The following is a 26,089-nucleotide window of genomic DNA, read 5'->3' on the forward strand; positions in this document are numbered from 1 at the left end:
CGTGACCGCTACGGTCGCAGGTTCGAATCCGGCCACGGGCATGGATGTGTGTGATGTCCGTAGGTTAGTTAGGTTTAAGTAGTTCTAAGTTCTAGGGGACTGATGATCACAGATGTTAAGTCCCATAGTGCTCAGAGCCATTTGAACCATTTGAACTTCTTCAAACACGTATTCTTAAATGTGCAGGTTTCCCGCATTTTGTAATTTCTTTCAACCCTCATGAGTTTTGTGTCTCGTTATTTGCTCCTACTCCAACATCCCATACTTTTTAAATAGCTTTCCTGTTAGAACTTCCATTTAGATTTTCAACGACTGAGCTCCACACTTGCGAAAATTTATGTTCTCTGAGGAGAAGGAAAACTTCTCGATTCAATAAGTTACTACATCCCTATGCAGTGTAATCTTCGGGATAATGGGCTGCGTTACACTCATATTTGTAATTTTAAGCTTCGTGAAATTCTTGACAAATGTGCCATTCAAAATCGCTTATAATACTACACAAAAATAAAGAAATAAATTGAAGGATTTTTTTTTGTTATTGTGCCAATTACTTTAAAGGATCCATGAAGTTTACTGTGCCGAAAGTGCTGTACAATCCGTCATACTAATATGTTCTGTCTACCAATACATCAACGATTGTAGTTAGAATTTAATTAGAGCCTTGTAGCCCTCAGCACTCTCTTTCGCCCTGGTGACGACAGCACCGTGTCGTGCACGATCCTATAAATCAGCGATAGCGTTGGGGAAGCAACCTGTTCCCTAATTGCTCAACTGCTGCCTCACAACCCACGTACATTAGTCGAAGTTGGGTCAAAAGAGAGCACAGCTCTGTCTATGGCGTCCCAGCTGTCCTCAATATGATTGAGATCATAAACATCCTCGCAACCATATAGCGTTTTCTACGTTTGCCAGGGTAAATTGTTTACGTTTTAACATTTTTCGACGCTGCCTGTTTCTTTTCTTTCTTTAAGTAGACATTTCTCTAATTAAAAAACTGTCAGTATGGAAAAATATAATATTAAATCGCATCATTATAACAAAATCCAGAAGCGGTAGTATGGTACGTTTAATTGGCGAAGATGCAGGACGCCTGAGGAATGTAATAAGCGAAAAAACGGATGCACGTCATCGGGGAGTCGGTAGATTCCTATATTTGCTCCGGTGGGTAATGGTGCAAAATTGTCAGGTACCCCATTTTATCCCATGTGAGCATCATTCACACGAAAATACCTCACATATTGACAGGGCTTTATTACGATGGATCGCTTCGTGTGGTTTCTGATATGTTTGTACCTTGCCATACACTCGTTCCAACTTATACCGCGATTAATCAGGCCAGGTGATCTTTTACAACGCTGGGAGCGTCCAGTGGCAATCCTCTTGTGCTCATACTAATCACCAAATCCGGGACATGCAGTGAAGAGAGGCGCACATGTATGGCGACAGTTTTCTGTTCCCCTACGAGAAGTTGGTTGTGGATAGGATGGCTGTTCAACAGTCGTTGACCAGTACTGAAATAAGGCATCAGTTGCTTCACTGTGCCACATATATCTGCTGTTACAATACTCATTAGTCATCGGCCATCCCTATAATCAGTATGTTGATGCTAATTGCAGTTCACCCTTGCAGGAGAGCTCACGGTACGCCCTCGACAGGGTGCCATGTGCAAAGGCCAGAGCCTATGCGACTTCGGTGATGGAGGATACGATACATCCGACACACACAATCTCATCGCGATCGATTGCGCTAAAATCTCACGTTTTTCACATCCTGAGCTCTATTGTCACGCTGACAGCCAGTAAAATATATGACTATTTACTGCTGATGTGACGTCATTTCATTAGCAGTAACGACAGGATTGCTAGCTCTTCAGCGCAAAAAATACACTGACGCAAATGAAAACTGTTTTACCACGAATACTTCGACTGAACGCTACCAAGCTAATTCTCCAGTATTTCCATACGTGTGTGGTAAGTTGATGAAACCGCCATTCTTATGTTTAATGTAATGATTATAAAATACATAAAAATTCTTATAATTTCATATTCTCCTTGCTTTTCCATGTTGATCCCATAGAAAAGTTAGGAACTCCTTAGTGTGTAGCAGGTGATGGATGAAGTGCGCTGTTTGGGCTACTGGGCGACAATCCACGGGGTTGCAGATCTCTTGCAGACAGGAAATGGCATAAAGAGTGATGCCGCGTTGCTGTTGCGGCGAAATGGTTCGGCGGGGTTGTGTTTATCAGTATGAGAATTAGTTTCTTTCCAAATGTCTGCGACCGTTCGACATAGAATTCTGTGCTGCAGAGTCCCTGCACAAGTCACAGGCGTCTTTCCTAATCAGGTGAAGGTCTGCTAGTTTTTCTATTGTTCTCAAGAATGTGAAGTAGGAAAAATAGACAGTATCAACCGCCTTTTCTTCCTTACTAAAAGCAATTTTAGTTCTTCCTGTGAAACGCCCTGTAGCGCCCTGGTAGAGCGAGCAGTCTTGGGGTCACCGAGTAATTAATGATGCCGCATACCCTTCTGCATCTGGCATAGGCTGCTGGCGTCGGCGTTGAGGTAGGAGTGAGTTAGAAGGACGATACAAAACACACAGATACATGCGCAGCTTTCTTTGGACTTTGTTCCCACTGTCATCCAGAGAATGCTGCTAGTCGCGCTCTTTTCTCTTTCGCAGGAATATGGGCCTTGTACTGTTTTGTTCTTTTTTACTAAACGATTATGCGGTATGTTTTATGGAGCAGAACACTTGTTTCCGATAAGCAAGGTTAGCAGGAAGAACCAGTCACATTCCGCAATGGTCTATGACACCGGTGTTCTCCCGAACTAGTTTCTTGCAGTTGGAATTTTTAAACTACGTTGATGACACAGATTTGAATTGCGATCCTTTAGCGTCCTGAAACCAGCGTTTTATCGAAGTTTATTCTTAGTGGTGTTTTTGTATACGAGTAGCATATTTTGGATCTTAGAATTGTGTTATCTTGTTCGTGAGATACAAATGCATCATCGAGCTATTCTCGTTTCGGAAAGCGGAAGCAAGGCGAGAACGTTTGGTGTATGTGCCAATGAACTGACACCTCATTTGTGCTCTTAATTTGTACGGTCCTTTGATCAGGTACTGTCTATTCAATTACTTATACGCGTCTATTTACATCCATGCACTTTTCCGTTTGTTGAGAAAGAACATCGTCGAAACAGTTTGTGACTGAATTCTGGACTTCCTTGCAGATAGCACATAACGGGACAAAATCTACAGCTGTAAATGTAATTTCGGGAGAAACCTAAGGGGGTGTTTTATGGTAGTTACTATTTACAGTTTGTGTTAATAATATAGTGGAAAACATTGGAGGCTCCGTAAGGCCATTTATGGACGATATTGCTGCTTGTTGACAACATCGGTAGCTCCGTGAGGCTATTTGCAGATGACACGGTTGTCTACAAGAAAGTAGCAACATCAGAAGACTCGTACGTACTCCAGGAAGACCTGCAGAGGATTAATGAATGGTGCGACAGCTGGCAGCTTTCCCTAAACGTAGATAAATGTAATATAATGCGCATACATAGGGGCAGAAATCCATTCCAGTACGATTATGCCATAGGTGGTAAATCATTGGAAGCGGTAACGACCGTAAAATACTTAGGAGTTACTATCCGGAGCGATCTGAAGTGGAATGATCACATAAAACAAATAGTGGGAAAAGCAGGCGCCAGGTTGAGATTCATAGGAAGAATTCTAAGAAAATGTGACTCATCGACGAAAGAAGTAGCTTACAAAACGCTTGTTCGTCCGATTCTTGAGTATTGCTCATCAGTATGGGACCCTTACCAGGTTGGATTAATAGAAGAGATAGACATGATCCAGCGAAAAGCAGCGCGATTCGTCATGGGGACATTTAGTCAGCGCGAGAGCGTTACGGAGATGCTGAACAAGCTCCAGTGGCGGACACTTCAAGAAAGGCGTTACGCAATACGGAGAGGTTTATTATCGAAATTACGAGAGAGCACATTCCGGGAAGAGATGGGCAACATATTACTACCGCCCACATATATCTCGCGTAATGATCACAACGAAAAGATCCGAGAAATTAGAGCAAATACGGAGACTTACAAGCAGTCGTTCTTCCCACGCACAATTCGTGAATGGAACAGGGAAGGGGGGATCAGATAGTGGTACAATAAGTACCCTCCGCCACACACCGTAAGGTGGCTCGCGGAGTATAGATGTAGATGTAGATGTAGATGTAGATGTATAGTAAGGTTGCCCCCAGAAAACGGTAGCGAAATGCAGGAAGACCTACAGAGTATCGACGATGGTTGCAGGAACTGGTAGTTGAAAATATAAATTGCATCCAACGTACTTCGCAGAAATAGGTGAAGAGATCTACTATCGCCCGATTACACTCTTTGTGGCAAATTACTGGAAGCAGTAACTATCGTAAAATAGTTACAAGGGACACCTGTGATTTCGAACGCTCGGAACCGCACGAAACCATCCTTAGAATAACACACGTTCATTAAAGAAAACAGTTGTTTGTGTCATTTCCATGCAAAAGGTTTCGGTCTAGAACAAGCGACATTTTAATAGAGAGAAACAAAGTGAAAAGGTATCAAACCGTAGGGGGGAAATTACACATAATTCAGTGACATCTTTGTATCATTACATTTTCAATCAACAGTGCCAAAGACCTTCTGCTTAAAGCAATTGTAATAGAGCAAAAACACACATCCTTCACACCTAATAGTGCTTTTATTAGTCCTCATAGTGCAAATACGGTATTTCGATGAAGTGGTTAAAACGAAGTAACAGAGAACATTGTGCACACGTCACTAAAGCCATGTTTTTACATTCAAAGTCGCTTTCGCATTTAAGCAGTTCAATATCAAAAGCTACACTAATTACATTTTCAAATGATATGGGTGTGTCAATGTCATGACCCGCCTTTCGCCAAGCGTATTGCAACGTATACTCCTACCATGGTGCAGAAATCATAGAGTGAAGTATGATGATGAAATTTGCAGACTTAAAAATCAGCAATTCTTGTGATGTAAAGCCTTTATTGCCGAAAGAAGTAAACATCAAGAGGATGGCAATATTTTATTTTCTTCTGCGCAATATCTTCAGCACAACATCTTTGTTTGGAAAACTTGCATTTAGAACTATACAATCTGTATGACTGGACCAGGAATTAAACAGTCGCCAAAGACTTAAGTTAGGAAACGTTCCATGTGTTCTTTAGTCTTTTTTCCACTTTCTCTTGCCTTCGCATGAATGTTTCCTGGGCAGGTTGTTTCAAGTTTCTTTGAATTATTTGGGCCGAAAGTGCCTTGTGCCTCTTAAAAACGGACGTACGAATTATTTGCTGTCGGTAGAACCGTGCACAGACTGCAACACAGTTTCTGCAGTTTTCTCTCCTCCGTGAGATACTGTTGAGGATGAATACATTTCATACTGCAGTTGATTCTTGTCACTGTTTCTCCATACCCTGCTATGTCATGAACATTTTCATTCCTCCACAAACTGTTTTGGCATCTGATGTATACTATGACCGTCTACGTCTTTAAGTGTGACAAATGTAGTAATACGCCTGGATGAAATGCCATACGCAGCCTTAAAGTTGTCGATAAAAGAAATCGAAGCCTTGACATTGTTCAAGCAAACCATTCTAGATGCTTCTTGTGCCCACATTTGCAGACGCCAATAGTGAACTGTAGAGACATACGACATTGATCTATCAAATTGTGTTATTACGCACTCTTTTATGGTTTGTGATTGCTACAGTCTTTTGATAGACACACAGTTTAGAATTAATCTTCAATTTGATTTATTGTTAATGCACTTACAGTGCATCATGCATGTGCTATAGGAACTGAAGCCACGATTGTTATTGTCTTCATAAATGTTCTCTAGTACGCTGGTATCAAGATCTTCTAATTCAATGGACCTCGACTGTTTGGGCGGAGATAGTTCGTACACAATTTAACAGGACTGTTGTCTGAAGATGGATGTCGCATACGGCTTGAACAGCCGTCTTCAGGGTTAGGTTCCTACTATCTTTTCAAAAGCAGTATATCTATCCAGCGTACAGTCATGTATTTCTGTGACATCGCCATTATATTTCTGAATTAGTGTGTTACAATGTCCGTGAACTCGCTATCCTCGACACCGATTTCATTTCCATATTCATCACGTCGCAACTTTGTCCCTAATATTTGGACTAAATTCGTAGGATTAATGTTCTGCATGATGTAACTGCGCACACTTTACACAGTACCCTCCCCCATGCGAAAACTCCAATACACAGATTTGAACTGCACCTGTGCCATTCATGCAACTCGAGCACTTGTTAGTGCAGCTAGTACATGCCACCGTTTGATGGCGCTAGCAGACAAGTGCGGAGTTTTGTATGGAAGTGACAAAGATCAGTGTTGTTTTTATGATCGAGTGTTTGCCCAAGTATGATTTCGTGCGATTCGGAGCGTTCGTGGTCAAACGTGTCCCTTGCTAGAAGTAATGGGAGCGACGTATATACTCATAAAAGGAAAAGCAGATCCACGGTGAGATTCGTTAGGAGTATCTTAAATAATTGCAATAAGTGTCTTTGTGAACACTTGTTCTACAGGTTCTTCAGTCTGGGACTCTTACCATGGATTATGGAAGAAGGGGGGGGGGGAGAGAGAGAGAGAGAGAGAGAGACAGAGAGAGAGAGAGAGGGGGGGTGGGGGGGGGCATAGCACACTAAATGAGAAATGAGAAGCATTGTGCGTCACGGACAGGTTCGCTGTTGAAATTTCGCGAGCATAATTTTCAGTTATAGCCGGGAGACATATCATCACTTCCCGCATGCGCTTCGAGGAATGGCCATGACGAGAATATCAGAGAAATACGGCCCATACGGAGCTTCTCCGGCAATTATTCTTCCGAGGTGCCATTCGTCAATCTACATCCATATCTGTATGGTGCTAAAATTGACAATTGACTCTACATAATGAAAAGTATTAGGTCATCCACATGAGTGCTAAAAGGAATCTGTGTAACTTCGGTTACACGATGAATCAGTCAAATCTGAAGCCGTAAATTCAACTAAATACCTAGGAATTACAATTAGGCACAACTTAATTTCGAAAGAACACACAGAAAATGTTGTGGCAAAGGCAAACCAAAGACTGCGTTTTATTGGCGAAACACTTAGAAAATGTAACAGATCTACTACTGATGTTGTCTGCACTACAGTTGTCCGTCATCCTTTGGAGTACTGCTGCGCGATCTGGGAGACTCACCAGATAAGATTAACGTAGTACATAGAGGTAATTCAAATAACAGCAGCACGTTTTGTACTATCCCGAAATAGGGGGAGAGAGAGTCACTGACATGATACCAGATTTGGGGTGAACATCATTAAAAGAAAGATATTTTTCGTTGTGGCAGAATCTTCTCACGAAATTTCAATCACCAATTTTCTCCTCTGAATACAAAAATATTTTGCTGACCCCGACGTACACAGAGAGAAACGACCATCATAATAAAATAAGGGAAATCGGAGCTAGCACGGAAAGATATAGGTGTTCGTTTATTCCGCGCACTGTTCGAGACTGTAATAATAGAGAATTATTGTGAAGGTGGCAGACACTTAAGTGTGATTTGCGGAGTATCCGTATAGATGTAGACGTAGATGTACTCTGTAAGCCACTGTGAAGTGCACGGCGGAGGCTACTTCCCATTGCATCAGTTCTGAGAACTTCTTCCCGTCCCATTCATGTATGCTGAGCGGGAAGAATGTCAGTTTGTATGCCTCTGCGCGTGTTTTAATTAATGTAATCTTGTCGCGATCCTTTACGAGAGGGGTACGTAGAGGCTATATTATTTTTCGAGATTCATCATGCAAAGCTGGTTCTTAAAAGCTTCGTAAGTAGGCTTTCTCTGTATTGTTTACGTCTATCTTCAAGTGTCCATCTATTAAGTTTTTTTCGGAATTTCCATGATATTGTCCCACGGGTCGAACAAACGTCTGGCCATTCGTGCTGTCCTCCTCTATATACGTTAAACGTCCTCTGTTGTGGTAGGGGTCCCACATGCTTGAGCAATATTCTAGGGAGAGTCGCACGAGTGATTTGTAAGCAATTACTTTTGTAGACTGATTGCGTTTCCGTAGTATTCTACCAGTGAACCGGAATCTGCTACCTGCTTTACCAGCTACTCAGCCTATGTGATCGCTGCACTTCATATCCGTACAAACTGCTACGCCGAAGTATTTGTGTGAGTTGACCGATGCCAGTTGTGACCAGTTGATCTGTAGTCATACACTCCTGGAAATGGAAAAAAGAACACATTGACACCGGTGTGTCAGACCCACCATACTTGCTCCAGACACTGCGAGAGGGCTGTACAAGCAATGATCACACGCACGGCACAGCGGACACACCAGGAACCGCGGTGTTGGCCGTCGAATGGCGCTAGCTGCGCAGCATTTGTGCACCGCCGCCGTCAGTGTCAGCCAGTTTGCCGTGGCATACGGAGCTCCATCGCAGTCTTTAACACTGGTAGCATGCCGCGACAGCGTGGACGTGAACCGTATGTGCAGTTGACGGACTTTGAGCGAGGGCGTATAGTGGGCATGCGGGAGGCCGGGTGGACGTACCGCCGAATTGCTCAACACGTGGGGCGTGAGGTCTCCACAGTACATCGATGTTGTCGCCAGTGTTCGGCGGAAGGTGCACGTGCCCGTCGACCTGGGACCGGACCGCAGCGACGCACGGATGCACGCCAAGACCGTAGGATCCTACGCAGTGCCGTAGGGGACCGCACCGCCACTTCCCAGCAAATTAGGGACACTGTTGCTCCTGGGGTATCGGCGAGGACCATTCGCAACCGTCTCCATGAAGCTGGGCTACGGTCCCGCACACCGTTAGGCCGTCTTCCGCTCACGCCCCAACATCGTGCAGCCCGCCTCCAGTGGTGTCGCGACAGGCGTGAATGGAGGGACGAATGGAGACGTGTCGTCTTCAGCGATGAGAGTCGCTTCTGCCTTGGTGCCAATGATGGTCGTATGCGTGTTTGGGGCCGTGCAGGTGAGCGCCACAATCAGGACTGCATACGACCGAGGCACACAGGGCCAACACCCGGCATCATGGTGTGGGGAGCGATCTCCTACACTGGCCGTACACCACTGGTGATCGTCGAGGGGACACTGAATAGTGCACGGTACATCCAAACCGTCATCGAACCCATCGTTCTACCAATCCTAGACCGGCAAGGGAACTTGCTGTTCCAACAGGACAATGCACGTCCGCATGCATCCCGTGCCACCCAACGTGCTCTAGAAGGTGTAAGTCAACTACCCTGGCCAGCAAGATCTCCGGATCTGTCCCCCATTGAGCATGTTTGGGACTGGATGAAGCGTCGTCTCACGCGGTCTGCACGTCCAGCACGAACGCTGGTCCAACTGAGGCGCCAGGTGGAAATGGCATGGCAAGCCGTTTCACAGGACTACATCCAGCATCTCTACGATCGTCTCCATGGGAGAATAGCAGCCTGCATTGCTGCGAAAGGTGGATATACACTGTACTAGTTCCGACATTGTGCATGCTCTGTTGCCTGTGTCTATGTGCTGTGGTTCTGTCAGTGTGATCATGTGATGTATCTGACCCCAGGAATGTGTCAATAAAGTTTCCCCTTCCTGGGACAATGAATTCACGGTGTTCTTATTTCAATTTCCAGGAGTGTAGAATACTACTTTATTTTGTTTTGTGATTTGCACAATTTTCCATTTATGAACATTTAAAGCAAGCTGCCAATCTTCGCACCACTTTGAAACCTTACCAACATACGACTGAATATTTGTGCAAGTTTTCAGACAGCGCATCATTATATTATAGAAAAGTTGAAGCTCTTATTAATATTATCTGCCGGGTGCTTAATAAACAACATGAATAAAAGGGTCCCAACACACTTTCCTAGGGCACACCCGAAGTACTGCTATATCTGCCGCTCATTCTCCATCCAAGATAAGGTGCTGCGTTCTCCGTATCAAAAAATCCTCAATCCGTCACTATTTTCGCTTGATATCCAATACGACCGTACTTTTGATAAAAGCGTAGGTGTGGTATTGAGTCAAATGCTCTCCGGAAATCGATAAATACTGTGTCGACCCGACCGCCTTGATGCCTGTGTCGTAGTATGTCATTGAGAAAAGTGCGAATTGGGTTTCAGATAACAGATGTTTTCGGAGTTCATAATCATTGGCATGGTGGTGGTCATTCTGTTGGAGATACCTCTTTCCATTTGAGTCCAGAATGTGCTTAAAGATTCTACAACAAATGATGTCCACAAAAATATAACTCAAGGGGATAGCAAGTGTTTCAGCCTTGGGCTGCGCAGTCAGTGCCTCTTCTAAACAACTGTCCGGCGATTAAAAGTTATGAAAGATACTTCAGAAACGACGCTGTAGTTGACGATGGCATTTCGATGTCCCTGCGTGGAAGTCACTGATCTTAATTAAGAAGCATGTCTCTGCCGACGTCAGATCTCGTAAACACTGGCAGTCTAGTGGTCCATTCGACAGACATGTCGCCAGTTGATTCCCTCTAACATCTGCCTTGGCCTCACAAGGCGATAAACTTAAGTCTGTACTACAGAAAACTATACACTGTTGACTGTTGCCTGTCATCAGTTTATGTCACGTTAGGCAACAATATCATGTAAAGCTTCTGCGACATTAAGTACTTGAGATAGTTTTAGATTCCTGAAGAATTCAGATTGTGCTCATGCTTTTGTACACTTGAATAAAATTTCAGCACCTAAAATGTAGGCGCAGTTATTTTAGTAAGGGTATTCGTAACTCTTCAGCCGTGATGCATGCGCGTGTCGGTCACTGACGTTGTTGCGCGACTGCAGTGCAAAGTTGGCCCACATAACACAGCCATTGTATTCGCTCAGAGTAAGAACGAGATGCTTAATTTAATTTGCCCTCAACATGTATAGATGTCGCTTTGATATTATGATCGGCTGTAATTTGTAAGCGCGTAATATAAATGTTAGTCCAGAAGGTAGCTTCCATCTATGAAGTTGCGAGGTATTCATCTCGCTTTTGTATGCAACCCAACTAAGACTTACTGTTTTGACTTATTAAATGGTGCCTATGAAAACAGAAAACAAACTACAGATGTGAAAACTGAAGTTGTCGAGCTCCTTGCTACCCTGTATTTTGCTGACTGCTTTGGTGCGAAAGAAAACAAGAACATCGCACAACGATACGATGAAAAACCAGAGACAGTTCCATCTAAACGAGTTTCTGGCAGTCAGTGGTCTGTGTTTCCCTTCGATGTTCCCGTATTTGGTTCTGTTGCACATTTTGCATCGTCAATTATAAAGTCAAGAAATGGCGCATATCGCTTGAAGACCCGATGGCCGTCATGGTGAGATCTGCAGAAGTGCCCAACGATGCTTTTGTGCAAATAATTCGCAGACCGAGAACTTCTCGAGGGATGCTATTATTCCGCAGTTATTTTCTCTCGGAGAGCCAGAAGGAAAAAAACTGGGAATTAATGGAAGTTCGATAAGTGGGCAATAGTCGTTTCTCAACGGACACGCCACTGGCGAGGAAGCCCATTATTCTGGCACAGAGGTCCTAAGATCACATAAAACAAGTTTTCGATATTTCTCAAGATCCTTTTTTTCCCTTCTCTTTTTTTCGCGATATTCGCACTGTTGAACATACGTTGATGGACGCAGCTTGTCGATGGCTTAGTGCTCCTCTGCTTTTCCGTAAATAACAGAGACCGATTAACTTGCTCCTTAGATAAACTAAGCTTCTTTTTTTCTACTTGCCGCGCCAGCTTGTTTAATAACGCCACGTAGTGTTTGTGGGCAACAACACTTTCGAGGATGCACTCACTGTTGTGCAAAGAGACTGCGTCACTGTGAAACTGACATAAACAGCTTGATACCGATTCTACGGATACTGATACGCGTAACTGATTAAAATTACGGTGCAGACTGCCAAAACTCTATCCCACATCAGTGCTGCATTATGCTAATATTTGCTGATGGAAAACAAACAAAGTCACGAAATCAAATTAGCGAATTATGTGATGTGTCTCTGAGCCATCTCCTGGCAGAATGTGTCCATCCAAGCTAAGAAAGCAATGCTTCTTACTTTACTGCGAGGATGACTTCAGTACTCAAATACTGTTACGTTGTGCATTGTTTTGTCGCATATAGTTCCCACAGTACTACCCACGATTCGCGATTAATTATATTTCAAGATGGCCACCGAATGATACACAGATATATAGTTCCTCCACAAAAATACTAATCTAAGAGCAAATAGCTTTTAATTTAAATTTATTTTGTTTTGTGTTCTTACTGAAGTGTCTAGTCTTGTTAAACGAATGACTATTTGGCTTTTCTCTTTTTGCTTTTTCTCAAGAACAACTTGCTATCTGGATTCCCGGAACACTGTCGGAATTTTTGCCCATTGCAAACATCGAGAATTCTATTTAAATTTTCTTAATAATGTAAATTTCTTTAAAACAATGCATATTCTAGTTTCAATAATGTTTATTGACGCCATAAAAGTATCTCTAACGTAAACGTTTCTAACTAATACTTCTGAATACATTTCGTTTTATTTACTAGCTGCACCGACGCGACTACGCCTATATTTTCCGAGTTATAAACGTTTGAAAATCTAGCCAAACAATCTCGGCAATCCGAATTCTCTAAAATAAAGCAACTAGTAATTCATTCTGTTATTAAATCCATAAATCAGTGCAAAAACAGCAGCAACAGCACAAAACATTTTGGCGTCGTTTTTATTTGCATAAAGGCATACATCTGTCATTGGCAAAATTAATACATTCGTTGAAGTTAAATGTTCTTTCGAAACTGGCTATGAGCGGGAAATGTGGGAGCTGTTACAGAGCAGTCAGTATGGGGATTCGCTATCTATCTTACAGGAAATATTTTCACTGTGCGGGGGGAAGGGGGGGGGCGGTTTGTATCTTGAGGAAAACATTGGGAGAACAGAACACTCTCTCTCCTGGATTTACAGAGTATGCAGCAGAATTGTTGGATGTAAGGTCCGCCAGTTACGCAAAACACCGTTTTTTCCAAGTTCCCAAACATATTTCAGCACCACTGTGCCATCATCAGTGGGTTTCTGTTTTATTTAATCTGTAATGTGAACATTTTACTAAATGATTACAAAATTATGAGGATATTTAGTTCAAATAACAATTAGTTTGTCTTTGTTAATACTGTTAATACCTTTACCCTCGGTTTGCATGGTTTTTCAGGACCACTTTTGTATTATTTATTACAGGTAGCTTGTCATCTGCAACCTGTAATAAATAATACACAAGTGGTCCTGAAAAAACCATGCAAACCGAGCGTAAAGGTATTAACAAAACAAACGAATTGTTGTTTGAACTAAATATCCACATAATTTTGTAATCATTTAGTAAAAATGTTCACATTACAGATTAAATAAAACTGAATCCCACTGATAATGGCACAGTGGTGCTGAAACATGTTTGGGAACTTGGAAAAAACGGTGTTTTGCGTAACTGGCAGACCTTACATTTAACAATTTCAACTGCAAACACGGTAAACACAAGGAGCTGAAAATCCAAATGATGAATATGCAGCAGACTATTTTTATTGAGGAGCAGGAAGAGAGATTCCGTACCCTACAGGCACAATTAGAGACACCAAGGAAGGAACTGACCAGCATCAAGGGAGATGGAGATGAGAAATGTAGCTAGGAATTTACAGGCAGGAAGAAAAAGAACGTGATCTGATATTTTTATTATACACATTAAGAACAGTATTTTACCACTGACAAAGCTAACTGCAGAAGAACTTTAGGTAGTACTAGGAGTAGGAAATGTGCAGCAGACGTCAGGCGACATCAGTCAGCCTAGGAATGTACAAAATGTTAGGAACAATAAAGTGCTGCTGCTAGGTATAGCCAAGAGCGAATTGTAGGCTTGGAAAACTTAAGGGCAGCGTACCAGGCCACCAGTATTTTCAAAGCAAATGTGTTAGAGATCTTGATGTAAGGGTTTTTCAAAAGAGTCATGTAGTGATGGTGGTGGAGCCGAAAACAGTGTGGGCAGAGATGGTGGATACGATACAGGTGGTGACCTGGACTAGATAGCTTCTCTGACTCGTAGCACCAATGTACGCTTTGTCAAGTTGTTCCAGCGCACGATCGGCCGCACCTGAATGGAGCTGTGAGATGGATCAGAGTGAGCTTACAAATGGCACTGATGCCAGCCGACTTTAGGCATGTTGCTCTGGTATCAGTCAGGACAAACAATAGCAGGGGTTTCACTAGGCCTAGCCTATACCTAAACAGGACTGGGAAATGAAGATCGGTACAGTTGATTCGTGAAAGCATAGGGGATGGATCTCGCGTCACAAATGGCGAAATACCTGTTGTGGGAAGTAGGTCTTTTTAGGTTCTTCGGCCTAGCGAGTACCTGAAATAATCTCTCACATAATAGATTCTCGCACACCAAAATGACTACTTGCCGTAAAGAAAAAGAAATAATTGGAAAAAATAAAGTAGTGCGTTTCAGAGACTTAACAATGCTTTATCAAAACATGCGATGTACAAAAAATAAAATACAGCAGTTTAAAGTTGCTCTCCAGCCTTTATAACTGCACAGTAGTTCGTGTCACTGAGCAGTGGCGTAGAGAGACTGAAATCCAAAATGTAGTATTGTCTTTGAATGAAATGAGGGACTTATTTTAGGACTACTTCAAAGGGTGTAGGATCATGCATTTACACCAGGAAAGCTACACCATTTAAATCAAGACATGGCCTTAGCACAGCAAGTGAAGACAAACGCTTCGAAAAATCAACTATCGAATTAGCAGCACTTGAGATCACCAGTAATTTATTCACTTTGTGTGGGTATCGATTACTCAGTGGTCACGCGGACACATTTTCAATAAATTAGCAGAAGCTCTGGTTAAAACCACAAGTACAAAGGTCAACATAATACTGTGTGGAGACTTAAACATGAACACAAGCATCATAAATGCAACGAGTAGCACCCTCATTAATAACCTTCAAAGTTTGGGTATGTGCCTGTTGGTCAGCAGTGCAGCAAGGGTTACTACAATGACTGCATCCGTAACCGACATTACGGCCACACATATGGACAGGGAAAAGTATGATGTAGCCATACAAGATCTTGGACACTCAGACCAATTGTGTCTAATACTGACAGTGGTTATGGAAAAAAATCCCTAAATGGCATGCCTACCAAAAGATAGGTATGAAAAATCAAAACACAAGATTTTTCAAGAGAACTAGCAAACTAGAGTTGAGATGAAGCATACAGAGAAATAAATATCAGTGCGAAATTCTCTGAATCCTCAACGTTATTTAAATTGAATATCGAAAATATCAATGTGAAATTCTCTGAATTCACGACATTATTTAAACTGAACTCGAAAAGACATTTCTGAAAGTACCGACATCAGTATCAATGTCTCACAAGAACTAATGAATAATAGAGGATATTAAGAAGTTTGCCCTAACCGTCAAAGAACCTCAATTCCATGAAAAAGTCATAAAGAACCAGAGTTCTTAAATATCTATCATAGCTACAAAACGCTTTATAGGAAAGAGCTGCTTGCTGCAAAAAGTTTAATAACAAAATAATACAGTGCAGGAAACAGAAACAAAGCAGTGTGGGAGGTAATTAAAAAGGAAATAGGAAGGGAAATCTCAAAAATATTAGAATCGGTTATGCAAGATTGAAAGATTGATTACTCAATCACTTGAATAAATACAACCTATTAAGCGAATCGCAATTTGCTTTTCGAAGTGGTAGAAATACAGAATCAACTATAGCAGAATTCGCTCAAGTGGTACCTGATGCTCTTGACAAAGATGAGTGTGCCACAGATGTATATTTAGATCTTTCCATGCTCTTGATGGTGTTGACTATGAGATTTACTAAATAAGCTAGAAGAATCAGGAAGAAGAGGCGTAGCTAATGACTTGTTCTGATTATATCTAGCAGACAGGATTCAAAGAGTAGAGATAACGCATACCTCTAATAGCTCTAGACTTTTAGTAGAACACAAAACAAAAATACATTGACATAGGGGTTCACCCGGGTAGCACACTAGGGTCAATGTTTTGCCTTATAGACATTAATGACTTCCGAGTAGGGTTAGACACGGAGAAAAAATTCTCTTTGTTGATAATAACAACACTACAGTCATTGTGAAAACCTATAGGACTCCTTGTAGATAGCAGATAAAACCCTCAAGGAAGAATCTAATCCCCGGTCCTAGTATTAGTGTCACGTGGTATGAAGCAGTTAAAGAAATGATCCCAACCGACGAGGGACAATACACAATAAAACTCTGAACAACTCAATTCTGCGATCAGCGTAATTTAGTGGAGAAGTTACCGCACATCGTTATACGTAAAGATCACACACGTTCATGGAATTGGACTAAGAAAAAGGTGGCCGTGATAACATAACCTCAAGAGAAAGCAACAAACATTACAGATGTAATACAGCCGTACTGGATACTACAACCAGACGCTGAAAATAATAGCTGCACTTGGTTAGCTGGGATCTTTGTGTACTACACCATATTGAACGAAATTCCAACACTGATAGACTTTCTGAATTACCTTATGGACGACCATTACCCAAAATATGAGGCATGGTTTCAGAATGATCATTTTGTTGTTTTGTCTCAAAAGGAAAATTAATATCAAGATTAACTAAATTACTGAGGCATACTGAAGTAAATGAACTTCAGGACATCGCGCAGCTGCTCCTCTTTGGTAAACAACTACTTCTTTTAATTTTTCTATTTCAGTGCAAAATGTTTTAAATAAGTAATGTGCCGTAAGGAAATGGGCGTGGCGTATCTCTCGTATCGTATCGTCCTAGGAGATTGCAAACAGCTAGTTCTCGGTAACAGTCGCTTCTCAGATCCACGAATGCGTGATGATGTAGAAGACAACGTCATACACCTCCTTTAACATAGTTTGATATCTGTATTTCAACAGAGAAGCCCGCCATAACGTGTTCCCTGAAATTAGAAGTTTACAGCACATGAAAATCGCTTCCGCCTTGACCAGCTGCTAGTCTATGTGATCCCGATTGAAGCACGTATGAGGTTAGGTCACGCAACAACTGGGCCATCTGTACTCGTATCCTCCAGATGTTAGCCTTAATTTTAGATGCACGTCCAAAGACCTGGACAGATGATACCTCAGAAACACTTCAAGTTCGTCTCGGCTACCATAATGTACTGATGTCAAAAAGATCTCGCCTCATCTTGAAGTGGTATAATACAACAGTTTTTTATGTTATTAATCTGAAAGTTGTCTCGTTTATGTTTATGCCTTTTAGTCACTGATGTAATAAATTTCACATTTTCTGGTGTTTCCTCGTGGTGCTACAATAATACTGACCGACTATGTTCATTCACGGCACATCTAGTTGTTCATTTCGGCATAAGGTTTTTTTTTTCGTCTCCCTAACAGTTACACATGTTCTCAGGACGTACTGTCCACTGATATGCTTATGTTTTTATGAAAAATATTTTGCACATGAAACATACAAAGAAAATATTTGCTACATTGTTGCCTACTGTTGAAGAGTAGCGGAAAGACGCTTTTTAAGTTATATAATAAGTATGTCGATGTATAAAATCAGTTCACTAAAACCGCATAATCAGCATAAAAACACTGTACGGGATTCTACAGTCTACATTAGAAGGACGCTCGTACAATGGTACATGAATGATAATTCATCTTGGTTTTGGTTTATTTATTAATTTTTTGGTTTTTGTGTTTCGTTTTCTGCGTATATAGCTGTACCAAAAGGGACTCAATTAGAATGGAATGCCTTTAATGAAAACACTTACACCATAGAGGCTTTTGTACATTAATGTGACTTCCGTACGAACTCAACGTTATGGCAGAACTCCATTATGAAAATCGTTTCTAGTAACTGCTCGATTGATGAATCCTTAGCAAACAAGAAGTATTATCCAAATATTTAAGGAAGTGATTGTCCTTAACGCGAGGTCAGCAGACTGTTTGCGTACGTAAGATATCGTTAAAGTAATTTGCGAACAACAAGGGAATACCGCAGCTAAAAGTAGCTAAACTGCTGTACGTTGAATCATAAATTTGTGAAGAAATGCAAGGGCACATTTTTGTTGACAAGTGTGACAGAAGACGTATTAATAATTTCTATACGCTGAATTGTAAATGTTCAGCACGGTTTTGATGTCACGTGTTGTCCATACGCTGTGCAGTTGGCTATACGGGGAAGTCAAAAAGTCTGAAAAGCTTGTAAGGGCGTTGCAGGGTAGGTTGTGCCGAGAATTAAATGTTAAGAAAATATCCGATACGTTGGGCCATTTCCGAGTTAATTAACAGTGAAGTCACTAATCAGGCGATTGAGCTAGAAAATTGAAGCGGCCCACCAGAGACGGTGTCGCCAAACGTATTCTTCACATGGTCTTCTAAAGGCGAACAAGAGAACGACATAAATATTGTACATGGGACGGTAGTAAGGATCGAACCTGAGTCAAAGGCTGAGCAGTATTGTACGCTTTCATCTGCGCTATGGGAACAACTAATACTAATTTATGTGGCGGACAGGATGAATTTGCACGTGCAACGGCCTAACTGTTTTACTTCAATGCTAATTAACTCGGAAACGGCCCAACGTATCGAATTTTTTCTTAACAGTTATTTCTCCGTTCAACCTACCCTATACAATCTTTTCAGCCTGTTTCTAACCGCCCTGTGTAGACAATGATGCTGTTTATTGTTAAGGTCGCGACGCAAAATTTGGAAGCTGGCAGTAAACATAGGCAAATACACACACCTCTAAGAATCAGCTAAAAACCTCGATATCAACTGAATTAAACTTCATGGTAAATCAGTCGACTCAGTTATGACTGTTAAATACTAGTACGTGAGACCATTTATTGGGATCGGAGGGCAATTAATATTCCATACAGCTACTCGCGAAGTAACATGTATAAAAGAGGATAAAGATATTAAAAGAGGGTAAAGTGGAGAGTACATGGCAGTTGTAGCAACTTTTGCGTTCTGTCCGTGGACATTCTGTTTTGAAGTGCATCACATTTTTCAGTTTCTCAGTAGGAAAATGTACTTGGTTGATACATTTTATAATTGCCAGGATGTGCTACAATTAGACAGACGAAACGGTGAAGCGCACACTGCTTAAACGAGCACAACTGGCGCGCCTTAGCATCCACTACCTCATTCATCAGCTTAATCTGAGGAAACATTCCTATTTACAGTGCTCACTGGAAAGATGCTCAGATGCTGCTGCTGAGTATTCCATCCTTTGAAAGCACGATATCAGTCTTCTAGTTAAAATGCAAACATTAATTCAACAAACAAAATATTCGTGAAAATTATGCTGTGTTGCAACTGTTTCTCTATGAAGCGAAATAGTTTTAAATATGCTGTCCTTGAGAAACTGTATGTGTACAGTCTCACTGCACTGTTTCCAATAACTAACCGATTTCCTGTATTTTGGTTTCCCAGTGCAACATTTTTCTTTAATGAAGCTGGTGGTTCATTGATGCCAAATCCTGCTCGACATTCTATAGTTCCGTGATATCACATAATTCTTAAATAATAATCACAATCGTTTGAAGAAATGGACTCGCATATTCCATCAAAACAGAACTGACTCTCAGTCACTTTCATATCATTGTGCACAATCCTTTCGTAATACTGTTAAGTATAAATTTTTTAGACTACTTTGTATATTTCTGTAAGAAAAACGGAAATGTAAAGGAGGAGGTCATACTTACACTTCGATACATTTAAGATGAAGCTATACTGCACGTGAATTCTGGACGGAGTATTTCTACGCAGATGCACGATGAATATATTTTACAATACTTTCGTATCTTTTTTATCGCCAAAAAGGCAATCTTTTTGGATTCCACGGCTCGCAAGGAAATAATACCGACCATGTCAACATGTCAACTAGGAACTGTGTCATACTTTACTAAAATTTTGTCTTTTCATAGAGTTCCCGTAATTTCAGTGATCAAGACATGAAACGTTTATTCTGGAGAAGAAGTCTTCAGTCCCATCCCAGCAATTAAGACTTGCTTCCCTAAATCACTCTACGCAGATTCAGAGATGTTGCCTTTCAGTCTACCACAACGGATTTCCTTTCCCATCCTCGTCCATTCCGAACGCGTTATCCGCTTTTGACATCCTCCTGATGGCGCCGCCGAGGTTCCTAAAATTAACTCCCTCCCATGTTACTGAACGCCAAATATTTAACGAAGTTCTACGCATGGTTCGCTATAATCTATGTATATTACCATATGATGTTGAACCTGCGGTGGCTTGAAATCTAGTCAGTCTGTGAATAAATATTTGAAGACAATGACTCGCAACTAGTTCTGTTCACAGTCGCAGAGTTTAGCACTGTTGAGAGTGCGCGAGATCAACTGACCGTTGTGCACAGAATCAAGTGGAGTGTTTTTATGTGCCTCTGGCGGGCCAGGAAGAGACATTGTGCAAACTGGAAACAAGATTTACCCGTCCGTGCAATTACAAAATCAGAAGCCTGGAAAGAGCAGATATGTAAACTTTTGATGGCAATTAGTCCCGTTGAAGTACAGGGGAACGACTCGCAAACGAAATCAATATTTCGCTAGTTCTCGAAGCCGCAAGGCAGTCGGACGCTGAGTTGCAAAAGTGATATTTAGTGGGACAAAACAATCACAATTCGGTGGGTGTGTTTGGCGATTTTGCGACCGCCTACGGTATTAGGGCGCTAGCGACTACAGGCTTCTCGAAGTCGTAGTAGACTGTTTGAAACCGGGAACCAGCAACAGGAACACTGCAGAGTCACAGAGTGATAAATTACAGTTATTTCACGTCGAGTTATTATTAACTGTAGTGTCACTATTAAATCTGCCATTTCAGAAGTTACAGTCTTATCCCTGGAATCGATAGGAGATATCCAGGGACGTAGAACTCCCGAGACCAGTGCCGCCAAAGTGACTAGGTCTACTCTTGACATGGCGGAAATCAGTAATTCATATTAGAGGATTAGGACGCTTCCTGGAAAGAGAGAAACATTTCTGGCTCCGCTGTTGACGGCAGCGGAAGCTCCGTCACAGGAGCTGGACAGGTGCCCGCTGGCCGGCGGTACCTGGCTGGAGCGACTCGGCAGCTGGGACAACACGGCGGCTCTTTCCTCCGTGGGAAGCCACCCGCCGCGACGGCTTACTTCTTGTTTGCTCTGCGGCCTCTCTCTCTGAAGATGCTCCCAGGCTGCAGTCAATTATGTGTCTCCCTTTATGCCAGAAATACATGAGCGCCAGCAGAGGAGCAACCTGCTTAAACACCTCAAACGTTTAAAAAATGAATCACACCTGCTACAGACACAGTGGCATTCATCTCGTCACCCAGTGCGTGTTTCCGTCAAAAGAATAAATAGACTTCACTCTGAGCACAGAGCGGCACCAGTGAGTAGTGGTCAAATTAGAAATAAGAGAGTACAATATCGTAGACCTGCTCCCATAATTTCATTAATCTTTCTTTCTTATGTACTACACAGGAGTATCCTCACAATCGTTTCGATGCTGTTAACATTTTGATGAATTTTCATTGCGTAGCGGGCTATTACTCGGTCCCAAAGGTTGCATACATGGTTCGAAGGAGCTTTAAACGGCTTACTGTGCAATTACTACTTCATAAACTTTTTATTCTTGAGAAAAATATTACATTTAGTACGAATGTTCTGTCGGTGCTCGTTACCTCCTCATTTGCTGACTACTTCGCGTATGCGTATTAATTTTGCATTGTGTCTGTTCTTTCCCCTGAACTAGGAGACTCTTAAATATTCCAACTAAATAATGTGATGTGCAGATATAATGCCTGTGTGTTTCAGAACAAGATTTTCTCCTGTTTCCGGTGTCGGTACTCAAGAACAACGGACTCGAATATCTTATACATGTGACAAACTAGTGTCACATTAGGATCAGATGGATCTTTACCTGGCTTCCTAAGGGCAATCACTCAATACTTTAACCACATCATCCGTAATGTTTACCTTTGCTTGCAAGGATTTACGAATTTTTCTTGTTCAAATGGCTCTGAGCACTATGGGACTCAACAGCTGAGGTCATAAGTCCCCTACAACTTAGAACTTCTTAAACCTAACTAACCTAAGGACATCACAAACATCCATGCCCGAGGCAGGATTCGAACCTGCGACCATAGCAGTCGCGCGGTTCCGCACTGAAGCGCCTAGAACCGCTCGGCCACCGTGGACGGCCACGAAATTTTGTTCCTTTGGTTTCGAAGTGTTTAATGGTGTGCTGCTCCCGGAGCGGTTTTTCCGGAGGTGGAGCTTCTGAGCCATTGAAATCGGAGCCTGCTAGTTGTTACGGCTGTGCAGTGAACTTCAAACAGCAGGTGTCCGTGGTCTCGACGTGGCGTCACTTCCTCGAATCCTACATACTGGGTGATTAATTACGCTAAGACGCTAAATATTACTTGAGTAGCATTAAACAAAATTTGTCAAATGTCCGAATATGCCACACCTTTTCAGAATTTGATTCCACTGAAGTTCATTCAGATCTTCAGAATGGTGATGCATATTCCTCCACCTGTGACACAGAATTGCCCACATAAGCTACACATAGCTTGCTTTTGATCCTTCGTTCATTCAAGAAAGTGATACACATCTCTCCGATTTGACATTTCCAAACCATATTTAGTTTGCGATTACAAATTTAACACTATATTTAGGTGAAGTACTTTTTCAAGAACAATCCGCAGATCTTTTAACACACCTGCTTCACTATACGTCACGTAAAGTATATTATTACAACACACAGTGTCAATCTCCGTCCGCTGTTTCTCGTCAAATGACCATCTCATCTGATTCCTCATCGCCTCGTATGATAGCACTGTAGATATAATCGGAGGCAACCCACTAGTCGTAACCTCCGCTTCACTGGATAGTAAGCCAGACCCGCTACCTAGCTACACTCCTGTCAGGTGACTATTCGCTCCGGCCGCAGTCTGATTGCTTGTCGGCTGCCGCTCTAGTGCCGGAGATAACCGTAAGGAGTGCGTTACTCGGAACTACAACTTACTCGCTGGCTAAGCGGATTCTCTGGGCAGGTCTAGTTCAGTCTGTTGCACTATCATTATTACCTGGACTTGTCACTCTACCGGTATGTGACGCGGGGGCGAGCAGTAAAAAAATCTTTCTGATACACAAAGCTGAATGAATCTTTCAGCCGAGCTGGGAGACGTCCCTCGTTAGCTTAGATAAGTGGGTGACTCGTCTATGCAACGCACTTTCGGACAATTATCATTTAATTATTACTGCAACAACAATGATTTTTATATACGTTGTCTCCACCCTTCCCCAACCCCCCACCCCGCAAATTTTGCGTATAAGGTTGCACGCATCATTGAGTATCACAGAAATTATAATAACCGCCTAGAGAATATGGTAGGTGATTCAACTAAACTATTCACGTCAAAAATTTCCGGAAATGTTTGAGTAATCTTAATTCTGCTCTTTATTTAGGTGCATTATGAGAAAGTCGTAACTTAAAGGGGTATAATTTGTTAGAGTTACATTAACTTCAGATATATCGATATCAACTTGGCTTTTTCAGATGGAGCTATGGCAATTTTTGCTCTTAATGTCGTAAGTCTCAAAGAGACGAACCTAACAATATTTTATCCTCCGAAATCCAATAACTGGCTCCCCCCGTTATTGTTACATTGCTAAATGAAATGAAGGTACCAGTCAGCTATTTTTTCGTATTAATGTCATTACGTGGAGCGTTCTATAGTGATTTACACTTTATTTTTCCCATTGTTCATGTTGCACCATTTGACACCTCATTAAATCCATAGTTCTTTGGTATAACCGTAGGCGCCAGGATAATCACTGAAATTGTAACCCCTGTATATTTACAGCCCCATTTCCCAACTACTGTCATTACGTGAGCGAACAACACTGAGTATTATCATCAAGTACAGCGCTAGACGACTTGGTTTCTGTGGAAGGAAGGTGCAAACAAAGCGGATATTCAAAAAACGTTGGCGTCAGTGTGTGTGGAGAGTAACCGCCACGAAAAGACCTGTTGCAACACGACAGCGGACATCCCCATTGCCGGCCCAAGGTGGCCGAGCGGTTCTAGGCGCTACAGTTGTAACCTCCCCACAAAAATAATAATACAATGAATTTAAATACGAATAATGAATGAGATTCTAATTTAATGTAACCTCTGAACAAAATTGGTTCCCATTTATAATCTCCGTGCAGAAATGCATTCACATTTGATGTACCCACAAAATTCTTTTCTCATTTAATGTAAGCTCGAAACAGAAAAATTCCTAAACCCCAAAATAATAAAAAAAATTCAGTAACCTGGTAAATTTTAGGACAACAGCAGCGCTGCGCCACGGCCCTGTATTCTGAATAAAAAAAGCAAAAATTCTTACCTCAATCAAAACGGCGAATATATCTGCTCTTACCTAAAAAATTTTCGGCACAGCTCCGTGCAATGCTGGCCTATACATTTGTGATTCGTGAAAGGAATGATCATGCATTGGATAAATTCTTTAAATTGAAATGAATGCTTTTAAAAAAATTACTTTATATTATAAAAATTATTATTAGGGCATTTTTTAAAAAAATTGAATGACAATTCACATGCATTACTAGATATGCGCGAGGCTGCTTCTTTACCTTATACAATAATACTCATCCTCCAGAATCCCGACCAGAGCAGACTGCCGGCACGCGCAGACTACTGCAGACTAGCGACAAGCAACAACCAACAACATACTGCTCTCTGGTCAGAGACTCTCCTATGCCTTGCCTGTTGCAGGCAGCGCATACCTCTTACACAGTCTGGAACCGCGCGACCACTGCGGTCGCAGGTTCGAATTCTGCCTCGGGCATGGATGTGTGTGATGCCCTTATGCTACTTAGGTTTAAGTAGTTCTAAGTTCTAGGGGACTGATGGTCTCAGAAGTTAAGTCCCATAGTGCTCAGAGCCATTTGAACCATTTTTGAACATCCCCATTCCAGGTAGAAAACCATGGCTGTTATCGCTGAAACGGGGTTCGGGTTAGAGCCTGACTTGGACCCTTATGATTATCTTCTATTCGGGGTTGTAAAGAAACCTCAGTATGGACGTCATTTACAGGCTCCAGGAATTGAGAGCAGCTGTCCTGCGGTGGCAGCGCCAAACTCAAAATGGTTGATTCAAATGGCTCTTAGCATTATGGGACTTAACATCTGAGGTCATCAGTCCCCTAGAACTTAGAACTATTTAAACCTAACTAACATAAGGACATCACACACATCCATGCCCGAGGCAGGATTCGAACCTGCGACCGTAGCGGTCACGCGGTTCCAGACTGAAGCGCTTAGAACCGCACGGCCACACCGGCCGGCGCCAAACTCCAAGAAAGTGATTTCAGGAGGGCGAGCAGAAGTTAAACGGCCTATTCAGGAGAATACGGTGGGTGTGGCAGTACCTGGAACCCTGTTTCAACATTGGCAGCCATGGTTTTCCCACTTGTATGGGGACGAGCGTTGTCGTGTTGCAAGAGCGCGTATCGTAACGGTGCACACCTCGCACACTGCCACCAATCGTCTACTAATATTCAGAATGTTTACAACTTCCTCCACAAAAATCTTCTCTTTCGGTGCTGTCCATGATGATCACTTTCCAGGTTGTCCATTCACGTACTGACAGAAGTTAGGAAATTGGGCAGTATTGTACAGGGATTAAACTTGTAGTAGTTGTCCTGCCACCTTCGGTTAGACCAAAGTACTGCATACTTGCAGCTGTAATGATGAGTCAAATGACGCACCATGAATGATGAGGAAAAAAAACAAAGTATAAATAAATATGGAACGCCCCTCGTATTAATTATTAGACGTTTCATGCTGCTGAACAGCTTCAAATATGTGTACATTTCCAGTACTGCTACCATTACACACAAAAAAATGTGACTTATCAATAAAATAAGCAGAAGGTT

Source organism: Schistocerca nitens, chromosome 1 (genome assembly GCF_023898315.1).
Source record: "Schistocerca nitens isolate TAMUIC-IGC-003100 chromosome 1, iqSchNite1.1, whole genome shotgun sequence".
Taxonomy (NCBI): domain Eukaryota; kingdom Metazoa; phylum Arthropoda; class Insecta; order Orthoptera; family Acrididae; genus Schistocerca; species Schistocerca nitens.